This window comes from Pimephales promelas, chromosome 11, assembly GCF_988280905.1.
Source record: "Pimephales promelas chromosome 11, fPimPro1.hap1.1, whole genome shotgun sequence".
Classification (NCBI taxonomy): domain Eukaryota; kingdom Metazoa; phylum Chordata; class Actinopteri; order Cypriniformes; family Leuciscidae; genus Pimephales; species Pimephales promelas.
In genome coordinates, this window is record NC_142779.1 from 13,197,269 (window position 1) to 13,221,728 (window position 24,460).

The 24,460-nt window shown below is 36.9% G+C and overlaps 1 protein-coding gene across 3 annotated transcripts in view; it reads left to right on the forward strand.

Annotated features, from left to right (window-relative positions):
* sertad2b (SERTA domain containing 2b) overlaps positions 1 to 24,460 on the forward strand; it is a 40,702-nt gene that overhangs the window by 1,138 nt on the left and 15,104 nt on the right. For 2 of the 3 annotated variants that reach the window (XM_039672935.2, XM_039672934.2), the window contains exon 1: positions 23,705 to 23,945. The exons of the other annotated variant lie outside the window; for it this stretch is intronic. The gene's annotated coding sequence lies outside the window, so the exon portion shown is untranslated. Of the gene's footprint in view, positions 1 to 23,704; positions 23,946 to 24,460 lie in introns of those variants that run through there. 3 annotated transcript variants of the gene reach the window in all.

Here is a 24,460-nt window from a genome sequence, read left to right on the forward strand (position 1 = left end):
CAAGGGATCAGCTTTTTCATCCTTATGTGAAACACATGATCGCATGAATTCAAAGGAAAATTTGGCTTGGTCAAAACACACCTGTATCATTTGCGGCTATACAATTACTGAATTAATGTTTTTGTTTTGTTTAAGTTGTGTTGAAACAAAAGTACAGATCATTTCTAATGACGGGACATCATTTCACTCATTGTTGGTTGTACTTTGAGATGTGAGCGGGGTTTAAACTGACTAAATCAGTGATTTCCAACACTGGTTCTGGAGTACCTCAATAAGTTCACATTTTAGATGTCTCTCTAATCTGACACAACCATTTGGGTTGTTTCTCAATTTGAATGCTGCATCCTAGTAATGCTTTATAATATCTATTCATCAAACAAAGTCCACTCTCACTAGGATGCAGACTTCTAATTGAAAAGTACTCTTCAGATTTTGAAGTAGCTCATCTACTTATGAGCTGATGAGTTAAATCAGGTTTGTTTGATTAGGGAGACATACAAAATGTGCAGAGTTTCGGGTACTCCAGAACCAGGGATGGGAACCACCGGACTAAATAGGCTTGTTTGAGATGACCTCGCCTGGAATTCAGATGTCACACTCTAAAAAATGCTGGGTTGTTTTAACCCAATTTTGGGTAAAATATGGACAAACCCAGCCATTGGGTTACATTTTTAAATTACATTTTTAACCCAATGGCTGGGTTTGTCCATATTTTACCCAAAATTGGGTTAAAACAACCCAGCATTTTTTAGAGTGCAGTAGGTGGGTGTATTGAGGGGAGGAGTAAAATAAGTGCAGACAAGTCTGACACTTCACTCTGTGTTGTGCATCAGACACCTTCGAGAGCAAGGCGGATATCTCATGATTCATGCTCATTCGCTGGGTTGCTAATAAATTTGATGTCATTTAAGTTTGACACTTGTGAAAATAAATGATGAACAAGACACCCATACTTGCGGTTACACTTTATCTGAAGCTGTCAGTGTTACTGTGTAATTATACATATTAAGTATTGAAAATAATAATTAATTATGTACTTATAGGATTAATTTTAAGATTAGGGTTTGGTTTAGTGGTAATTGCATATAATTATGTTATATTTTTTACTACAGTAACTATGTAATGTGTAACAAATAAAATAAAGTTTTAATAAAAAAATAAATAAATCTAAAATACATGTCTGTGTTGAATTTTTATTTTATTTAACACAGACATGTATTTTAGATTTATTTATTTTTTTATTAAAACTTTATTTTATTTTAGAAATATGACAACAATACATATCCCATAGACTTGAAAGTTTGGGAATATTCACACATTTTTTAAAATCAAACATTTTAGAAAAGGGACAATACACCATGGTTGTGTTTAAACCAATGAGCATAAAGCTGTGTCGTTAGAAAGTCATTTCCCATCAAGCTTTTGGACCACCTATATAACCAGCATTCATCTCGCGGTGATCACCGTTGAGTGGTTCTGCGCAGATTTTGCTTATCTCAATTCTCAAACAAGCTCTGTGATTGGAGAAGTCCTGCGTCATCAGAGAGAAGTCTGTCGTTTCACCAGAAGGTTATGATATTTTAATTAAAGATTACAAGGTCAACAATAAAATAAAACATATACTTTAATGATTCTTTCACAATATGATCAGTAGTTATTATGGAAGACGTACTGGTTTGTGTGTCCTGCCGGTCTGGAATCAAGTGTTTAAGCAAGAGTTTGGCAATTGCGGATTAGAGACACATCTAATTTAGTTGATAATCCAGATTAGGTTGTGTGCTTTTACAGTGCTTTGTTGGATCAGAGAGCTGAGAGTTCATACTCATCACCTCATTAGAGGTCATTTTTGACAAATTGATATGCTTTCCAGCACCTGTTATGGTTTAAAAACATTTATGTTTTCAAACCTTTAGTTTTTACGCAATATTTGATTTTAATGAGCGAGTTCACCGAAAATGACTATTATGTAATTATTTACTCGGCCTCATGCCGTTACAAACGCACATGACTTTTTCTGTAGAACATAAAAAAGACATTTTGACATTTTCCTATACAATAACAGTGGATAATGAATTGTTTTTAAAATGTAAAACGGACGAAAAAGCATCTTTCTCCGTTTAGTGCCACTCAGAAGTTAATTTGTTTGTAAAATACTATCAGTCACACTCATAATTAACCAAGCGCTGTTTTCAGAGCAGGATTAAGCAAGCCGAAGAGAGGTTACAACTGTATTTAGCTGCAGTGTGTAGTTTGGATAAAGGCAGTGTCCTGTGTAACCGAGCCTTATGGAGATAACTTTCACCAGTTAGGAGCAAGTGTAGCTTATACTTTCATTAAGCACTCTTCTTGACTGTAATCCCACTGTCTGTTTTGTATTCCTTTAACATGTGCTTAATCTAAGCTCCCCATGGAAGATTTAAAGGAGTAGTTAACTTTTAAAAAAAAAACTTTTGCTGATAATTTACTTACGCCCATGTCATCCAAGATGTCCAGCTCTTTCTTTCTTCAGTCGAAAAGAAATTAAGGTTTTTGATAAAAACATTCCAGGATTTTTCTCCAAATAATGGACTTCAATGGACTCCAACAGTTTCAAGGTCTTCAGTGCAGCTTCAAAGGGCTTTAACGACACCAGACGATGAATAAGGGTCTTATCTTGTAATGAGCATTCGTGACTCTCTTGTTCAACCATCAAAATGAACAAATCTTTTTTTGAGTCATGACTCGAAGGGTCCTATATAAGACCCTTATTCATCGTCTGGTGTCGTTAAAGCCTTTTGAAGCTGCACTGAAGCTCTCATTTGGACCTTGAACCGTTTGGTACCCAATGAAGTCCATTATATGGAGAAAATCCTGGAATGTTTTAATCAAAAACCTGAAGAAAGAAAGACGTGAACATCTTGGATGACATGGGGTTGAGTAAATTATCAGCAAAAGTTTTTTTTAAAAGTGAACTACTCCTTTAAATCCATAACATTGTCAAAAAACATTTTCTGCCAGTCTTCAATGTTTTAATGTGCTATAAATTATGAGTCCAGTGTTACTGAATTGCTCAAATGCATTTGCATTGAATTCTGTGTAAATGAACTGCCAGTGCCTGGGGCAGTGACCTGCTTTTCATTATAATGTGCAGGAAGCACATTCACTGTATTGAACTCTGAAGCGTCAGGCACACTGATGACCTGAGGATTTTGAATGCTAAACCTCTAGAGAGATGTCAGAATTCCCCTTAAGAGCTTTATAACATGTGGCCTGCATCTTGTTGTATTGCTGTATTGTATTGCTCTGTTATATATGTTTTCAACATAGTTTGAGCAGCACCAGATTTCTTTGTTATCCTGCAGTTCCCTTTGACAATAGTAAAGTTTAGTCCAGGTGTTTTGTGTATTTTGTGTTAATTTTCAAGAACAGTGTTTTGGATTGGCTATAAAAACATTAGAAGTAGACATTTTATGATACTTTAAAAACACCATTTATTGCACAAGTTATTTTCTAACTTCACTAGTTCTTTTGTGAAGAAATTTGTAACTACTTTTGAAATTTGCATTTTTGCTTTTCTGATTCAGTAAACTTGCTCGGTAGCTCACCTGACACAATTTCCAACCCAATCTCACGGCAATTTGTATATACAGTAGGCTACTTTACAAGGTGGCAAAATTCGTATGAATTCATACGATTTTTCAAAAAGTGTCAGCAGGAATGACCACCCCTAATCCTAAACCCTAAACCACACTGTAAAAAAATATTTTCATAATTTGTAATCACAACATTTTTTCTTTTGTCAAATCAACTTAGATAATTTATGTAGTTCTGATAACATAATAGTTTGAGTTTCTGATTATTAAATCAATCTCCTTCATTGTATTAACTCAATTTTTCCATTTTAATGAACTTAAAATTTTAAGGCAACCAGGTTACTTATTTTTTTAGGTTAAACCAACAATATTTTTTATACATTGCATGGGGTCTAGACAAATTGGACGAAGGAGGTCATACAAATTGCTTTTGTTAACATTATCGGTAGGTTTAGTATATATGATATCCAGCATCCAATATTAGACATGCACAAATTCACGTTAATCTGTTTCAGATAAATCTGAACACTCATTTAGCAGTAGCATCACTTATTGGACATTTCATTTTGACACTTTTGCAAAACATGCAAAAAAGCAATGTAATAACATTTTAATGAAACATTGACACAGGCATGGTTTCCCCCCCAATGTTCATGGTTTGAGAAATTTGGTAGATTCTCTTATCTTCAAAGTTAGACTGCTGATACAAGTTGCTTTAATACAATTAAAGCAACTTATTTCATTCATACGATACCATTAAAGCAACCATCGTTCATTCATAAGCATATTTCAGTAATTATCTTTGATGAAGTCAAGAAAGATCCAGTCATTTACACTTTTAGACATTTGAAAGAAAATGCATATCCTGACTCATAAGTAGCACTTGAGACATGTGTATACTTTGTGATGATCAGTTATCTAAATACCATTATAATAAAGTGCTGATATTGAGTCTGTGTTCTCGAGTGTTTACTCTCAAATGATCAGCAGTAGCAGCAGTAGCAGCGAAGGCCCCAGCCGGTTGGGTTTGTAGAGATCGGGTGTCTCTAGAACAGCAGCAATGCCAGAGTTAGCCGGCTGTCTCTCTAACACACACGCACACACATTAAGAGAGAGGCCGCTCTCCTACAGCCAGTTGTACTGCAGCATTAATATTTCATACACCCACCTTTAAAGAAGGAGGAGGGCTGAGAGAACGAGAGAACGAGCCGGAGAGGGGCCTTGGAAAAGCATAGCTCAGAGGGCATTCTCCATGGCTCAATAAGGCATTCGAAGCGTCTGCACACACCATGACAGTGCATTAAAGCTTCACATGCTTTCCAATGCTAAGTTCATTGCCCTTTTTATATATGCTCTATATATGCATTTGAGGATATAATGTTGAACACAGCTGTATGTCCATCCAGTCTGACATGGAAATATTGAATGTTTCTGTGAATTTTGTGTCAGAATGGTTTATGTACTGGGTTGTTAGTTAGGTAGTTGTTAGACTGTTAATAATTAATAATTATTATTTAATATGTATTTAGATACGGTTACCATAGATGCTACTGTAGTAATTGGCATATTTCTTACTATTTCGTCATTGTGGTTCAGAATGTTCAGTTAAATTGTTTGATTTCTTCCATAGTGTTTTAAATTATAAAATTATCGGCATTCAAATGGGTCACTCAGTCAGGTCTGTACATTGTACAGCAGTTCCCACAAGTATGCAAAGTAAGCTTTGAAATATCCAGTCATACACACTGTGGTTGAGTTAGGAAATACATTTAGTGATTCCCACACAAAAACACAGATTATTTCATAAATTATTCCAAAAAATGCAGGAAACCCCCTGATAAAGAATCGCAGTCTCTCTTGCTCTCCGTGTCTGTCTATCTGGCATATTTTCAATCTCGACTTTCTTCCTCCCTCTAGCATGAGAAACATTTGTTCAGCATGCATAAGTTGTGCATTAGACAAAAAATGTCTTCTGCTCTTGTGTAAAATATTATGGGTTTTTTTTATAAGATGTTTGAATGTTAGGTGTGGAAAAATCGCATATCCATGATCAATTCTGATTGTCTGTAAACACCTTTTTAATTTGGATAGGGGGGAGTTAGTGTGTGAATGGTTTCATATGTTTTTGCATTTGTCAGTGGTTTAAAAAATAAATGATTGGAATTAACATTTTAGGCCAGCAGCCATATATATCACCAAGACTGGTTTCAAGTTTCACGTTTGTATTTATTTATATTGCACATTTAAAAACAGCAAGCAGGGCTGACCAAAGTGCTGAACAATACATAAGATGAAGAACAAGGACAAACCACACATTCATGACAAAATATCACAATGAATTAAAAGCTGAAGGGAAAAAAGGGGTATTAAGAGAGGATTTAAAACAGTTAGAGATTGATCCACTCTGATATAAACCGGAAGGCTGTTCTACAACCTAGGGCCAGAAATCGCAAATGCTCTTTAACCGTGAAGTCTCTGATCACCAGACCTCAGGTTTGGTTGCCCACTGAAGCCAAGCAGGGTTGAGCCTGGTTAGCACCCATGGATGGAAAACCTCCTGGGAGAACTCGTAGCTGCTGGAAGTGGTAATAGTGAGGCCAGCAGGGGGCACTCACCTTGTGGTCTTGTGTGGGTTATAACGCCCAACCCCATATAGTGATGGAGACACTATACTGTCCAATAGCACCTTCCTTTGGATGAGATGTTACAGGTCCTGACTCTCTGTGGTCATTAATAAAATCCCAGGATGTCCTTCGAAAAAAGAATAGGGGTGTAACACCGGCATCCTGGCCAAATTTGCTCATTGGCCTCTGTCCATCATCATGGCCCCCTAATCATCCATATGAACTGATTGGCTTCATTACTCTTGTCTCCTCTCCGCCAATAAGCTGGTGTGTGGTGGGCGTTCTGGAGCAATATAGCTGCTGTCTCATCATCCAGGTGGATGCTGCACATTGGATGTGGTTAAAGAGATCCCCCTTTAAAGCAGCATTTTTTTCTTTTAAATATAGCTGTAATCAGTAATATTTGATAATTGAATAATATTGTGGTGTGGTACGTTTTCAGGCATGTTTTTTTTTCTCCCTGAGGTTTGCTTTGATGCACTCCTGTGTGTGTGTGTGTGTGTGTGTGTGTGTTGCGTATTGCAGAAGGCAGGGGAATTCTGATGACTAAGCACTGAAGCACACATCTTCTGCTGGACATTCAGGATCTCTGACCTGCAGTGAACATGTCTTAAAGGGACAGTTCACCCTGAAATGAACATTCTGTCATCATTTACGCACCCTCATGTCATTCTTTATATTTCCTTTGAACACAAAAATAAGAAATTAGCTGGTTGTAAGGTTAAGGTATCCTTAAAATGGTCTTTGTGTGCCATATCTTCAAAGCAACAGTAGCATTGGCTGAGAAAAACGTAATTTTAAGAGACAAATTATTGCGATTTGTGAACAAATTCGCATACATTCATACTTTGTAATTCTTTTCTTTTTTTGATTAATAGAATCATTGAAAAAAAAAAGCTTTTTTTTTTTCCTGATGAATGCACCGAGAGTTAGATTTTTAATGAATAATGATATCAAATTGCAATAAGTATAATAAAAAATATAGTTTTTAAATTGTAGTATTTGACAATATTTTGTTTTGTATTTTTGCTATATTTTTCAAATAATAAATGCGGTCTTGGTGAGCAAAAATAATTCTTTAAAAACATTTTTAAAAACCTTACAGACCCCAAAGTTGCACTGCAGTCTATATAAAAGACTATATAGAATATATACTTTTTTTTCACCTTTTTATGCTTAAAAAAGTCAGTAATTGCAATCAAAATAACAGGCAATAAATTTTTTGTATATGTGAATGATGACAGAATTTTCTTTTAAATACATATACAGTATTACATTGTCTTGCCAAAGATTACCACTTTTCAAACCATTCTTACTGTAGCTAATGCGTTTATTGATCTATGAGCATTTGTTCATTTCCTTATGCAGAGAAACAATAGCCTACATAGGCATTAAACTCCTGCATGCTGCCTGATCTCTTTGTATGTCAGAGGCATAGCGTTGTTGTAGCTTTTCAAATGGTCTCTTCCCTATAGTCTCATTGTGCTGTGAATTGTTGATATTATTGAATAATAGATGAGGAGAATCCGGGGGTGTGTCTGTCTCGGGATCTTATCAGACAGGCAGAAGGACGCTGAGTACAGTAAGAGAGATCAAAACCATATACCTCAACAACTAGATACAAAGCACAGCTCATTATTTTATACCACCAACACCAGAGATGTCTTGATGTGCAGGTTTAGTTACGATTTACACCATGTTTACATAAGGGGCCATTACTTTACACGCTTGGTATCAGAATACTTCTTGTCATTCCACAGTCACTCTGGTGCCTGTGGTCGTGATTGTGTTTACACCAACGGGATAATTATCAGCTGATTAACTGCTGTGGGCTCATTGCACTGTATGCACCATGAGGTAACATCTGAGCCCCATGTTGTAGTCAAAGACGCAGAACCGGCGCTGGTTTGGTGCCCTGTGTCATAAATGTATGCCAGGCCCGCACAACAGACGCTTCAGTGAGGCTCTGAGCTGCTGGAATAAAGGGCGCTTTCTCACATGCCTGGCCCTCTCGTCCAACCTCCTCATTATGTCTGTGGAGTGGAGCAAAGTCGACTCTTATTATAAAACTGTATATTATCACACCGCATTGAGCCAACTTCTCTTCTCCCACCGGCAAATGCTGTAAAATTATAACTATCTTGTGCAAAAAGGCCTCTCAGTGCAGTAAGTTAACACAGAAACAATGTAAATGATGCGCTGAAGCAAATTCACTCTTGTAAGCGGTGGTCTTTCAAAACTTCTTGATGGCATGATGGCCTGTTTTCTTAATTTGATTTTTTTAAAGCACTGATACTGCAACTCTATGATTAAGAAAAGAGTCAGTTTATAGATGACCTGTCTTCAACAGGTAGACATTCAAGTATTTGATCTCCAATTTCTTTTCAATGTAAGACACTTCCCCCCTCATTTTTTTTACTGTAAAAAGAACATTATTTATTGTAAAATATTAATTTCCATGATGTTAATTTAAAATAAAATAGTAATTAAAAAGTAAATGTAATTCAAACTTAAATATAAATTAAATTCATCAAAATGTAATATGCAATGCCTTTGCTATGTAAGCATCATGTAAATTGCATTTTTCATATATTATAGATCAGGCTTAACATGCAGCATGTTTTATACAGTGGTGCCTGATCCAGCAGGAGTCCCTTGGGCTGAAAAGGTTGAAGACTACTGATATAGATGAAGGTTATGGAGGGAAACCTTAGAGAAACTTTGTTTTGTTATCATGTTTTCAGTGTTGAAGTGTGAACCATCAGAACAACTAGCTCTAATAGCACAGCAGCTGTTTCCGAGAGAGAGGCAGGCCAGGCAGACGCCTTCACCGCTTCATTAAACAGATGCTCGATATCTAATCCGACTCGTTTGTAGTGTGTCAGGGTCAAAATCATGGCTGAGTGTGAGAAAAGGCTGTGGGCACTGTGTGCCATATGAGATCCCCGCCCTTCTGATTGGGTGGGTTGCTAGCATTGTGACCTGGTGTTTGACGGGTAGAAGGAAACTGAGTACTTTAAAGCTCTGATAGGAGACACATATTTTCTGTTTAATCTTCATCATAGTAGCCAACATAAATAAAGTTTGGAAGTAAGAGATTTTTTTTTGGGTTTAAAAGTTTAAAAGTCAAAGGTCATGTTCTGGTCGTTCAAATCTGGGATTCAAAGTCTAAGTTAAACTGAAACACATTATTAATGGTTAATGGTTACAAAAACGGTGTCTCTGAGCAATACAGCAGAGTTTCTTTATTAAATAAATTCACGTTTTTGAACAGATTGGATAAGTCAATGATTCAATGACTCATTTTCAAAAATAGCCTATTGCGTTGTTCCTGAATGAATCTGTGAACTGGTGGTTTTAAGATTTAAAGTATCATTTCCTTTTCTTTTTTAAAATAATCATTTAATATTTCAATATCGAGATATATGTTTTTGTCAATATCACTCACCCCTACTATGGATGCACAAATTAGTGTCTTATTAGTTATCAGGCATTTATTAAACTAATATTGGCCGATTTTGAACCACTTTTTTGTCGCTCGGCGTTCCTGTGTGACTAGCAATATATCTGCCTTAGGGAGGGCAAGAAACCTTTAACATGCCTTCAATGTTTCATGCCAATGTTAAATTTACCATGTCAGTTAAAGTAATGCTCTCCGTGTTTACATTTAGACGGCCTACACTTTTGCTGAATATATGGGATTTTTGCAGCCATTGTCGAGAGACATAGTCCATATAAAATTACACATTTTCTTTTAGCCTCATATATTCAGTCTGTCTTTTCTAAACTAATGTTGACAGATTAGACCTGTGACAATGTTTACCTTATTAAGTTATTCAGCAAGTGAAACAGTACAGCGACAAAAAAAGTTTGAATGGAGATTCAGTTTGATTTGTTTTGTTAATGGTTTGCTTCAGCAGAACACGAGTTGTCTGCTGTTCCTACTACTGTTCTGGCTAGACTACTAATCACTGTTAGTGCAGAATATATATGTATATTGCCAAGTGAATGTGGACAAAGGACTTGGTGTTTGTGTGTGAGGATGGTGGGAGGGGTGAGGGTATGAGGACAGAAGGTGTGTGTGTGTGTGTGAGAGAGAGAGCAGGGGCAGAGTGAACGGTTTGCAATGTGGCAGTGGTGCTGGAGAGGATGGGAGGAGATGGAAAGGGTTGGAGGGGAGGGATGTGCTTTTGTTTTGTTCTCTGTTGCTGAGCAATGGGGACTAAAGCATTGGGAACAGCTGTGATGGCCAAAGCTTTTCTCTTTCACTCTGCCTGAGAAGCCCTGAGGCACATACTTAGATACAGCAGCCTAATGTGTGTGTGTGTGTGTGTGTGTTTGTGCCCGCATGCATGTGTGTGCGTGTCAGAGAGGAAATAAGAGAGGGAAAAGGAGGCTGATAATAACCGGAGGAGGCATTAGTGCTCTTATGAAGGTCAGGTAATCACTGTTTAAGTGAGTGCAATTAGTACAAAGATAAAGTGAATGCTGAAGCAAATTAGTTCAGATGGCTTTTGTTGAAGAGGATGCTGGGAAATGTAGTCACAGAAATGGCACGTATATAAGAAATCTTTCTTGAGCACCATATCATAAGAATCATGAAGAATCATTGAAGACTGGATTAATGGCTGTTGAAACTCATCATTTAAATCACTGGAATAATGCAGTTATACAGACTAATAATGGTTGTAAGGTCGTTTCACTCCATTTTTGAGCTGCACATTTCATTACTGATTGTTAAAGTGAACCTCTCATATCATCAGGCTTTGCAAAGAGGCTGTTATTTGAAGGATTTAATAATCTAAACTTTACACTTGTGTGTTTACTTTGAGTTTTTGTGCAGTGGTTAATATGCTGTCAGACCTGATTCACAGAATTTTTTTATAGTCACGTGACTACTTGAACTTACTGATCTTTTTTATACACCTCTTGTCAGATGCGTGTGACGCTTAATGCATTTGAGACCTGTTTTTCTCTGCGCATAACCTACAGTATGTCTTATGGTTATATAATTCTCTGTAAATGTTAGAAAGTCCAGTATTTACATTTTGCATGAAGGCTAATGAACAGCAAGCAAGTCTCCTACCCTATTTACAACAGCAAAATAAACTGCAGTACAAAGAATATGTTGCAACTAGTTGCAGTGGTGTTGACAGATTTATTTATTGTATGGTTTTTTTTTTTTTTTTTAGTAAATCACTGTTTAATAAAAAAAAGAAAAGAAATTAAAGGTTTTCCCTCTGCTGTAGAGAAAGCATACCGAATTGAATATACCCTTAAAGGAGTAGTTCACTTTTAAAAAAAACTTTTTCTGATAATTTACTCACCCCCATGTCATCCAAGATGTCCATGTCTTTCTTTCTTCTGAGAATTTTCTGTGCACCAACACAAAAGTTACAAATAAAGCACAATCTTCAGCACAATGTTCTTAGTGAGCTTATTGTTCTTCCTCCGTCCATTGTAAACAGCCTTCTCACCGCAAAAATCACACATTGTGCTCCTCAAACAGCCGCATTTGACCAGGCTAAACAATGTACCCTTAATGGCCTGACTCAGGGGAGTCTGGACTACAAATATGGAATTATTGTGTCATTTTTCTCTTTTACAAGACATAAATTGGGTCATGAAACTCTGAATTTGGCTAATATTAATATGAAAACACCAATATTGGTTTAGCTCTCATCCCAAGTGACATATATCAGCCGTGGCTTTGGTCCAGCCTGGGTCATCCAATCATTTCATTACCCACAATCCTAAGCACTCTGGTGCCTTTCATTTCTCTGTGTTTGATGTTCTTAGTGACATCTGTGGCTTCATTCTCTTCAACAGGCCATTTCAGGGAGAGCAGACATGGCAACAAATGCTGTAGTGTTTTCAGCAAGTAAACAGAAACTAAAATAACTAAAGCAGTCAACCACAAAATACCAAAATTAAATGGGGGGGAAAAAAGAAGAACATGGAAATGGGGATTTGAGACATTCTTTAGGAGCCCACAATTTTAAAAACACTAGAGACATGTTGAATACGGAGGTGCTGGCATGCAGAAGCCCTAAATACCAAAATGATTGCTTTTTGCTAGGAGTTGTTTTTCATCAAGACATTTGATCTTTTTCATTCGAAACCTGCTGTTTTTATCCTCATTCTAGTTTGAAACTATTGGCATGTTGGCGAAAACAATGTTCTTTTATGACTCAGGCCATCTTCAGCTATGACTAATATTAATAGATTCATGCTTTTTTTAATCAGTGGTGCTGTTTGTTGTCAACTGTACCCCATCAAACAACTGCTTGATGTGAGGAAGATAGATATGAGATGGAAGACTGTTTCACTTTTTGTTGACGGTGCAATGTCCAGCACTGTAATGTTTATTGAATTAGTCAGCTTGAGAAAAAAAAAAAAAGGCTAATCATGATTGGGGAATGTTTGCCATCAAGTGTACAAACTTACCTGTTTTCTGCAATTACTGTCTCTCCCAACATGGGTTTGGTACTGTTACTTTAGTCGCGAGTCTATGAATAGCACACTAGGAATGTAATAATTCATTGGGCATTAAGTGCACAGACACACACCAGAAAGACTTGCTCAGTTTTTCGTGCTCGCCCATGTAATTATGCTTTTATTTAAACGGTACTTGCAGACATGATTGCAGATTACTCACATGCACACGTGATAAACGTTTTGATGGCGCCAGTGGACATACAAATGCTGTGACAGTGATAAATAAGAGTGTCCACAACAACGACACATTGAAAAAATGTGTTTAAAACGTTTATTTTGGACCAAGAAATGTATAAATGTAAGCTATTATATGGTGCAGCCATGTCAACCTTGAATACATGTGAATGTACACATCTTAATTATTATTTCAATAAAGTTTTAAAATATATTTTTTCAAAGGAAAACATTTATCAAATATCATGAATTATATTTCATGGGGGGGTATTTGGACTTGTCCCTTTTTTTCACTTCATATTCCTGTTGAATTATTATCTTTTTATCCTCCCATAGAGAATTTCCTTTTAGTCGTGGCACCAGCTTTTAATGAAATATCTTCCTTTTCCTGCAGGATTTTATTGAGGATACTCTGTGCCAAAACTTTATGCCTAAGACCTTTCCGCTCGTTCTGGGTCTTTGTGTCCACTCAAAAATCTGGCTCCCAATAAACACATCTTGAGCGTTTTTGAAGTTCTCCAGCGCCAGCCAGGAGAGTCACAGAATGAAAAAGAAAAACAGCATGATGTATGATGTCCTGTCATATATGGAGTCCACTTCCAAAACCACAACCATCACTGCATTGGTTTTGCTCCAGCCGGGGTGTGTAAGTGTATTTATGTGAGCGTATGTTAATATGAGACGTGCAAACCTACTAATGTCTGGAGGAGGATAGGAAAACCCTGTGTTACATCAATATTGTTCTACATAATCACCATGGAAATGGGATAAAACACAAGCATGTGTATACAAAGTTCAGCATTTGTTCAATTATTATTATTATTTTTTTCGTAAAGCACAGCATGCCTCTTAGCGCAGCCTGTTTTTCTTTGCCTTAATACACAGCACCTTAGGGAGAGCCGTGATGGATGACTCAAAATAACCCTTTTTCATTTATCTTCTGTTCCCTTTCTATTGAGATGATGATTGTTATCAAGCTATCACATTTTCTGCTTATTTCAAAATAACTGTTATCAGCAAATTGCTAGTAGGCCTTCTTGTAAATTCCATCTCTTACTCGTGTTAAGATGATCCCTATAATTAAAAATCTGTTTTCTTTGTGCTTCCGCTCTTTATCTTGTCTTTTTTTCTTCACCTGCCCACTTTGCTAGGCAAGAGTGTTACACATACATATACTCTCATATCTCCCAGTATTCTCTCCTGATTTCTCTTTCTGAAATGTTGCATGACTCAAGATTTGCAGCATTGCTTCGCACATGTATGCAGTGGAAGAGGCCAGTCGTGAGGGTGTGAGTGAGTCTGATGTGGAGGCGGCACTGTTGGGAAATGTTATAATGTAGCCAATAGGGAAAGTGGGCAGCTGGATTCGTATATGAGAGAATCATGTCATGCTCGTCTGACAGCCTGGCACGCGGTGCATCTCAAACATAGGCAGAGCACGGCAAATAATAAATAAATGAGGAACAAAAAGGAATCAGATTTCAGACTGGCTTTAACTTCTCAACTTTCTTGGTTGGGCAATGCAGTCAAGAAAATCTCCAAGAAAAGTTTTTTTTTTTTTCCTTTTTGCATTCAGAGAATACCTAATTTCATCCAAACAGCCATTGGTATAAAAAAGTAATCTTTTATATAAGTAAAACAATAATATCTAAATGAAACAAGGTTTTAAAATGTTTTTGATTGTTTTAATTTGTTAGACATCTTCATTATACCAATGTGGCAATATTCTGTTATATGTACTTGCTAAGAAATTTATATTTTAATATATGAGCAGTCAAAGAAAATTGAGTGCTGATGAATCATTGAATTTTATTTATTTTTATTTTAAGATGGACAATGCAATGCATTAATTTACATGATCACTTAAGTCGATCATAAATGTGCCAGATTTAGTCTTACGGGCTAATTTTCATCTGTAGTCCCTGGCAGGTTGATGGGGGGAAAATTAATTCGTTTTAAATTGATTCATTGATCAATTGGAACTGACTATTCAATAGCTGACTATTGGAACAGATTTTGTCTTCTTCTATTTTAAATAGAGAAATTAATAGTGCTTTTTTTTTTCTATCCAACAACTTTTCAACATGCTCATACTCCTGAATAGTTTTTAGTATTTTTTAGGGTCGTATTTTTTTTTTCTTTAAAGAAATTGATAGTTTTATTAATCAAGGATGCATTGATCAAAAGTGATGTTTCACGCTGTATGTATTTCTGTTTGGTTCCTAGTGTCCTTATTGTTGCGGATAATCAAGTCGAGGCAGTGTGTGACGAAACCGTTTCAATAATAATAAGAAATGTCTTGAGTACCAAATCAGCATTTTAAAGGAATGATGAACTGAGAAATCAATCTAAGAGGTCATCATATTATAAGAATATCCTGTAAGTTTCAGAACTGAAAACGTCCTTGTAAGTCCAATAAAAGCTTTTATTGACACCAGCCTCAGCAAACGACTCGTTTTTAAAAGTGGGGAACTATGACGACAAAGAGGATAAAACACCACCCCCGCCGAAGATCAACGCCTACTTCAACATGACCAGTAAAATAAAATTATAATAATACTGTGCAATATTTATGTTTTGATCAAATAAATGCTACATTGGTGAGCATAAGAGGATGAGGATTTTTGTAAAAAATCCAAAAAGTGACTCCAAACTTTTCAATGGTGATGTTTATCGCCCATTCTTCCATGCAGGCCACTGGTATAAGCAGCTATTTATTGATGGCGACAATCAGTTTTGGCGTTAAAATGAGGGCGCACCCCCTGCTGAAGTGTGTCTGCATAATAATGAGCCAAATTAGATAATGAGGTAGACAGACGTGCCAAGGTACTTGATGGAGTGTAGAGGAGGAGTGGAGTGGACTGTGGGGTGGAGGGTTTAGCAGGAGTGTAGTCAGGGCTGTTTCTGCTGGCACCAGAGCTCGGATCCTAAAGAGCCCTGTAATTAACAACACTGCAATCAAGCGGCTCTTTTGTTTGCATTAATGTGCATAATAGAGCCGAATGATTTCACACCTCTTTTGGTGATATCAACACCAAACATCATATCATATCAGAAGCCTTCACATTAACGTCAGTCAGGCATGACCTGTTGATCTGCTGCTTAAAGAGACAGTTCACGCATAAATTCACATTTCAGCATTATTGACTCACCCTCATGTCGTTCCAAACCTGTGTCTTTAGGTGCTTTTGACTGGGTAGTTCTAAGAATTCAATTATATGAACTAGCCACAAGAGCGGTCCCTCGAGATCAATATTTTCCCCTACGGTCATTTCCGCATTCGCACTGCCAGTAGAAACTCTGAAGTGACGTAAGCCGGCCGACGGCATGGCATTCAACAACTTGAACAAGGATGAAGGATGCCATGGTCTGATGTGTTTTTGCTGTGTCGTGGGTTTTGTGATAACATAGATGTGTAATCTAGATGTACAAATTTTGCAATTGAAAGAGCAAAAAGGAAGGCTAAGAGACGAAATCTCCAACGACAACTCCACAAACATGGAAAACAGTGATGGATAGCATTTACACTTACATTAACAACGCCTTTATCTTTTCTCAGCCTCAATGATATGTAGCACTTAAGTGTTTACCGTTCGGCCAAACATCACTGGTAGTGATGCTTTGAGCTTGGTTAGACCCTACTGAAGTAGATCTTTTAGGCCATTTCTCAATATGTGTTCATAAGCGATTTTGCATCCTTGTGTTCTCGACTTCTCGTTCTACGTCATCATGAAAAGTTTAATTCCAATATAGTACACAAGTACATCAGACTGATCTCATGAAATGGCGTATGTATGATACGCCAATTCGTATTTCCATTTTTGGCGTGCTATCAACACGCATAATCGCTTTTCAGCTTGTTTAAGAACGCCGTTGACTCGACGTTACGCTACTGTATATATAAATATATGACCTACTCCAACCCCGTCCCTAAACCTACCCGTCACTGGGGTTAATAGCATTTATGAGTCTTCCCCTACCGGAAACCATCCTAGGAAAAAATATCGCTCCCCAGATGTAGATCTACATTTTGATTCGTTTCGCTCGGACATTTAACGGTGTGTACATACATGCGAAATCACTCGGACATTTAACGGCATAGACGTATACGCATACACGCGGATAGCTCAAAATGCGTGTAGCTAACACGCCACATGACTTGAAAGTGGCATCTATGTTTACGCAAAAGTCATGATGTCATCATGTTGCATGGTGTGTACAGAGGACTCATGAAAGTATCCGTGTTCTCGATATCGAGGATGCATTGAGTGCAGAAATCTGCAACCATTAGAAAGAAGCCCGTTCTCCCTTAAGGCGAGACACAATTCTTTTCAACACCCTGTAAAAAAAACTGTGAAATTTACAGTAAAAACCTGGCAGCTGTAGTTGGCAACTTTATTAATAAAAAATATACGGTAACAACATTTTAGGTTTTACAGATTGAATATAAATTTTCATTAAAAAACAAATTTTCATTAACTGATTTAATGTTATAATACTTCAGTACTAATTCTGTTTTATACATTTCCTATATAGGCTACACACAAAAACCATAAAATACAGGTTGCGAGAAAGCCAAATGTTGAATCAAAGCTCATCACATGCTTTTCCACATGCTGAGGTAAAGTGTCATACACACAAATAGCCTACAAAACACCATCATGGTAACAGTAACCCACAGATCTAAAATAATGTAATAACAATTTATTCAACAACATAAGGTTTAACATAAAAGAAAAAACTAAGAAGAAATAGTTATTTCAAAGAAAAAACATGAAATGTGAAGTGTCACAGGGTACAGTAACATTATTTTAATGTAAATTATAAACCTGTTTTTTTTCACTTTCAAAAATTGGTATTAAATGTAACAATATTCTACTGTAATATTCATTTTTTTATGATTTAATTTACAGTGTTCTTGTGTATGTAAAACAAAATGTCTTAAAAACGAAAGACTTGCACATCATAGAAGGGTTAGTCCAGGAAATAAAGCAGTTGCTCATTATCTGGTAGTGACTCATATGGTTTTTTGAATGGATGCCCACACTGTTCGTGCCATGTTCAGTGCTCCTGCTGAAGGGGCAGTTGTTGGGAGGTTCCCACAAAAAAGGATCATACACTATCAAAATGTATAAGACAGGCTTCGTAAAGGAAGGCAGGAGAGTTTCGGATGGATAAAGAGAGCGAGGGAGAGAAAGGGAGGGCAGAAAGAGAGAGACAGGGAGACAGAGAAACCGAGGGGGAGAGAGAGAGAGAGATAGAAATGGGACGGGCTGCGTTTCCTTGCTTGTAGTGTGGGGGAACAAAGGGGATGTTGTAGATGCCGCCCAGCGGCCAGCGCTTCTCCGTCCACCTCGACTGCTCACTGAGCCATTTCCTGTTTTTGACCTGAAATCTTTATTTAGAACCACCCTTCTGCTCAGCTCTCCTCCTCATTTATAACAACTCAGAGATAGGCACAGGAACATGGATTCACACCACTGCTTTTTTTTTGTCTCACGTCTACTCCAGTGATGTTTTTTTGGGGGGATATTTGAGGGCAGTATATTCACATTATATACATGACTTTCACAAATTGGAAATTTCACATTATGAAATAAATGTTTTTCTACAAAAAAAACAAAAAAAACATTGGCACCCCTAGAATTTTTTACGTGTCAAATTTCTTTAGTATAGTCCCATTAATATTTACCTTTTTTTAGCACACCAAGGTGACAAGGAACATGAAGTTGTCTAGCTATGACTTCTTGTTTCAATATGAGGAAACACAAAGGCCACATTCTTTTAATCATCCAACACAATAAGTAAAACCAAAGTTCAGATGTGCAGCAAAAGATTGTTGAGCATTACAAAATAGAAACTGGCTGTAAGAAAATAGCGAAAGCATTGAAATGTCCCATTTTGACCATCAGGGCAATAATTAAGAAGTTTCCATCAATCTGCCAGGAAGAGGACGTGTGTCTATATTGTCGTAATGCACGGCGAAGAAGAAAGTTTGAGTGGCTCTCCAAGGATCACAGATGGAAAATTGCTGAGATTACTTGAGTCTTGGGGGTCAGAAAGCCTAAAAAAAAATATCAACGGCAACCCCTACATCACCACATGTTGTTTGGGAGGTTTAAAAAAATACTTCTTGGTCCTCCAAAAATAAACTCCAGTATATTCAGGTGTCAGACATGACTGGATCTTCGAAAGGGAGATGACGAAAGGGATTCTAACGTCAGATGAAACAACAAAAAATGGCTTTTTGGCAGCAAACCCACCAGATGTTTTTGGTGCAAACAGGGATAAAAAAGTACCCCATGCCCACAGTTAAATATACTGCTGGATCTTAAATGTTGTGGGTCTATTTTTTTGCTGGAGGTCTTGCACATCTTGTTCAAATACATGGTATTATAGTTTCTAGCAAATACCAACAGATAAACAATAAAAACCTGACTGCCTCTGCTTGAAATCTGCCGTGGTTTGATCTTCCATCAGGACAACGGTCCAAACCAAACATCAAAATCAACAGAAAAATGGGTAACTGAGCACAAAATTAAGCTTCTGTCATGACCGTCCCAGTCCCTTAAACTGAACCCTATAGAAAATGAGTGGGGTGAACCGAGAAACAACATGAACTTGTGAATCTGAAGATCTGGAGAGATTCTGTATGGAGGAATGCTCTCTGATCACATGTCAGTTGTTCTCCAAACTCATTATAGAAGAAAACTCGGAACTGTTATCTTGGCAAAAGCAAGTTGCAAAAATTATTTAATAACAGGGAAACAAAAATTATGGCCAGCGTGTTTTGGAGAAAAACATTTATTTCATAATGTGATTTACCCCCCGCTTTTAATTCTTTTACTTTAATGAAAGTTTTTTTAAATTAAATTAATTATTTTTTTTAATTAAAGATCAAAAATATATGATAAACAATGCAGATTTATGTTTTTACAGCCATTTTTGATTATATTTACCTGGGGTGCCATTAATTGTGACCACAACTGTTGTGAACTTTTCAGTGTGTAATATTGCTGTTTGAGCATGAAAAATGTCTGCAAACATACAATGCAAGAACACTTATACAAAAAGATGTATTCACTATATCAGTAAGCCCAGTTTCTGAAATGCCTCATTTGTAGGACATCATTATATTCCTCATTTAAATAATTCAAGGCATACGCAAAAAAGGGATGAGGCCTGAGTTGCATTATTCATAGATGCCACCTATGTCACTCCAAATAGAACGCCGCCATATTTACGACAATCGGTATGGCCGCCCAAACTGACCATTTGAATGAGAGAGAGACAGAGATACCTGGAGAAAATTTCAATTTTAGTGTGTTGAAATATATATATATATATATATATATATATACATTGTGCATAACCTCTCCACATATAGTCTACAGTGGGGATCGCTTGAAGGCTTTCAAGAGTACGGATGCATATCAATATGCTGTGGCTGGATGGGTAAAAGACGTAAAAGTGTGGCACCTGGCTACCAAGGATTTATATTTAATGATGGGAAATGTAATAAGTATTATTAAAAAAAATCAAATGTATGATTTTGGTGGTTGTTTGCGCTATGGCTCTGACTAGGTAGCGTTGTTAGCTTAAGTAGCTAATAACTGGTAGCTTGCCAGCTATTAGTCATGGCTCACGCCTAATAAATCATTTAATCGAAGGGTAAAAAAAAATTAGCTTGATAATTTTTTTTATTTGCATGCTTGTTTGTTTTCCTCGTCTCTTTCTACCAAAGAGACTGGATGACAACTCTGTTAAAGCCAAACCAATGCATTTTACGTGAATACTTTCCAAAATGGACATAAAGTTGTGTGTATTTGTCCATTCAGACACAAAACAGACCTCAATTTATTACTCGCGCGCTGTATGGCTGGCTGCACACTCCAGGTGAGTGTGTGCTCACAGAAAGATGAGACATACAATATAAGACATGCAGCTCTTCTCTTCGAATGACAGCTAACCACTTCTTTCTTTTATCATTTTCTTTTGGTATATAATAAAATACTAGTTCAGGTTCCTCTTTCGGCTGTTTGTGCAGAGCCAACTGTTCAACATATTGCACTCATTTCTGAGACCGTCGGTCGTAAAGATGGCAGTGCAAATCTACAGTGACGTCATGTGACCCGAACAAATAGTGTGTTGAAATATAGCGATTATGGTAATGGCTGTGACCGAAACATGCTCGAAACGATTGACAATCACAACACACTGTACAGCCGACCAATCAGAGCACAATGCATGTTTGGAAGGAGTGGCTTCTTAGAGGCAGGAACTTAACAGAGCAGACTGGAAGAGAGGTCCTGCAAGAATATAAAATATGTGAAATATAATGTGTTTTTTGTGTATAATGTGTTGAACATTGAAGCATGACAATGTCCACATGCTGAGAAAATGACAAAAACAATGTTAAGTCTGTGTAAAAGGGCAATAGCTCCTCTTTAATAAAGTTATTATCTTTTGTGCAATTCACTGTTTTTTTTGTGCACAATATGCAAGGCTTTCTTTGACATTCGAACTGGCAACATCCTAAACTGGCTGAGACTTAAAATAGGTGAGTGGTGTGCCCATCATAATGCCTCATTGCCAACTGCATTGGCAATGGTACATGAACGGTTTACACCGTATGGATACGTGCCCTGTGTTATTGCAGTGGTGGCAATAAATCACACTGCATTATGTGCAAACAATGTTGGTTCCCTCAGAGAATTTATTTATGTATTTTGGATTGCGTATTTATTTTGGAAATAATACTTAATTGCCACATAAATATAGTGGGTCACATCTAAAAATAAGAGCAGACAGTGCAGCGTTTTATTCTTGGATGATGCATTACTTAAAACAAGTGTGCCACTTTTATGATCTCACATGTCATCTTATGTCCAGTTTAAAATTATGTGTATTTATATCTGGCAAAGCAATCATTTAGGCAGTTTTCAACATTTACAGAATGTATGACCGATATTATACTCTCTTTGATGTTGTAACTCTCCATTAAGAACTGACATTGAGCTTATTGCGAATAAGGCATGATTGGAACAAATTCGTGAAAATGCTTTCTGCATTTGAGCTGTTTATTATAAATTTAATTTAACTGTCTGTGTTTTAACTGTTAATATACTGCTGGAGTTCTAGTGGACAGGAATGCAGTATAAATGAACCATGCAGTGCTTGTCCTTGCCATGTGGTGGCAGTTTGATAGCTTGAGGCCCTGTAAGAGCATCATCAGTAAGGTCTTATACAGCTGTTGTCAACTGGAGTCAAGCATGCATGCTCTCTTCACAAAGAAACCATTTTTCATTAGCCTACATGAAATCTACTGAAGAACATTTTGTTTTATCAGCCTTAAGCATTTGCATGACAGTAGGCTATACTTTGGAATCTCATGACTTAAAAGTGACTATTAAATTTATATTAGGGCTGTGCAAAAGTTAATTGCGATTAATCGCATCCAAAATAAAAGTCTGTGTTTACATAATATATTTGTGTGTGTTGTATGTAATTATTTTGTATATATAAATACCTATGCATGCATGTATATATTTAAGAATTATTTGCGCTTAAATTCTGCATATATTTATAAATAATACATAATCTATATTATATAAATATAAATATTTTATATATTAATAACATATTTTCTATTTCATATTATAACAATATATACACATGCATGTGTGTGTATTTATATATACAAAATAATTATATACAGCACACACAAATATATTATGTAAACACAGACTTTTATTTTGGATGCGATTAATTGCAATTAACTTTTGCACAGCCCTAATTTATATCGATAATTTCTTGTGAAAAAGCACAATTTGAACTTTAAAGCATGGTGCAGACAAGTAAATAGGCTAATCTAATTTCACGTTCTCTATTTTAATACAAACTGTCGTGTTGACTGCTTTCCTCATGCTCAACCTTCAACCCTCTTATCAAAGTAAAAATGATCAAACAAATCATTTCCTTTTCAGCTTGTGATGATATGCTATAGCTTTAAGGGATACTTCGCACAAAAATGATAATTCTGTCATCATTTAGTCACCCTCAAGTTGTTCCAAACCTGTATGAATTTCTTACACAAAAGAATATATTTTGAAGAATAAGGGTACCAGTTGATGGCACCCCGTTGACTTCCAGTGGGGTTGGGGTTCACCAACTTCACCACGTTCTTCAAAATCTCTTCTTTTGTGTTCAGCAGAAGAAAGAAGTTGATACAGGATTGTAACAACTTGAGGGTGAATAAATTATGTCAGAATTTGATTTTTTTGGGGTAAACTATCACTTTAAATTAAGCTAAAATTGCCACCCTATTAACCATTCCCTCTATATGCATCTTTTATTTATTACATATTTATTTAAAGAACATTTCTACAAATTTGAGCAAAACATTTTTGTTTGAGTAAAAAACAAAACAAATCGCAAAACACTAGGCTATTCAAATATGAATGTGAAATGCACTTTGACCTCCTGAAGTTTTTTCTGCAGAGCACCGTTCACTAACCAAAACACATTTATTTTTTGAAGAGCTTCAGGCCCTTAGGCTCAGAAGAAAAAGCACATGTAAACTTAAGAACTTGTCGTATTTATGCTGCCTATGTGGAATGTGCTATGAGAGACACAGGCTGTGTCTCGAAACCTACTGAGCTGCCTGCCTCATCTAACGGATTCGGCTTCAGTTCAACTCACGGAAGCTCTCTCAATGCGTCCGCGACGCTATCTAGGCAGGCAGCACGCAAAGGGTTTGAGACACAGACCGAGAGTTAGTGGGTGGACGTGTGGAGGGAGTGCTTGCGTGTGTAGGGGTTGGACTTTTCGGAGGCCAGGCAGGCTCTGTGTAGTCGAGCACAAGTCTCACTCGACGTCATTCGCTTTCGGAGGCGATTGTCGGTCATAGTAACTGACTCGGGGCTCGCTTAACGGGTCTCCCGTTCTTTTCTATCTCCACAAACTCACTACCGACCTTCCCCATCAGCTGCGAGAGTTTTATTGGTACCGACTGTCAACATTAAAACAAAGATCCATCCCGATGCTTCAGTTTATTCCTCCACTTGAAGTAGACGAGGTAAGCGTGCGGCTTATTCATAAATAACTGAGATCATGTAAGTGGCGTGGAAACGCTGCGGCGTCACTGATGTTGCTCATAGCAGAGGCAACAGTCATACATGTATTCCTGCATTGTTGTCTGGCGGTCGGTGCGATCTTCGGAAAGTTCAGAGGCATGTCGCAACCCAAGGCAGAACCGCTCTGTAGTCGAACCGAGTCGCCAGTTAAATCCCAATGAACATGTTGATGTTTCTAAATGTTTATGCTCGCGCTCTGTTTTACTGAAATTAAAGATACAGATCCAATTGGCTGAACAGGTCATCTCTGGGACAGAGAACCAGACAGAGACAAATCGTTTGAATATTATTTATTTTTTACATAAAACATAATGTTGGACCGTCACTTTACTAACTGTAACTGGAAACTAAAGTTTTATTTTTTTTATATTTCTAAGTAAAAATTCAAGTGGCAGCCTGTTTCATTACACTTTTCAACCACTTTGAATTTAACTGCTGATGAAGTTGTAGGCTAACT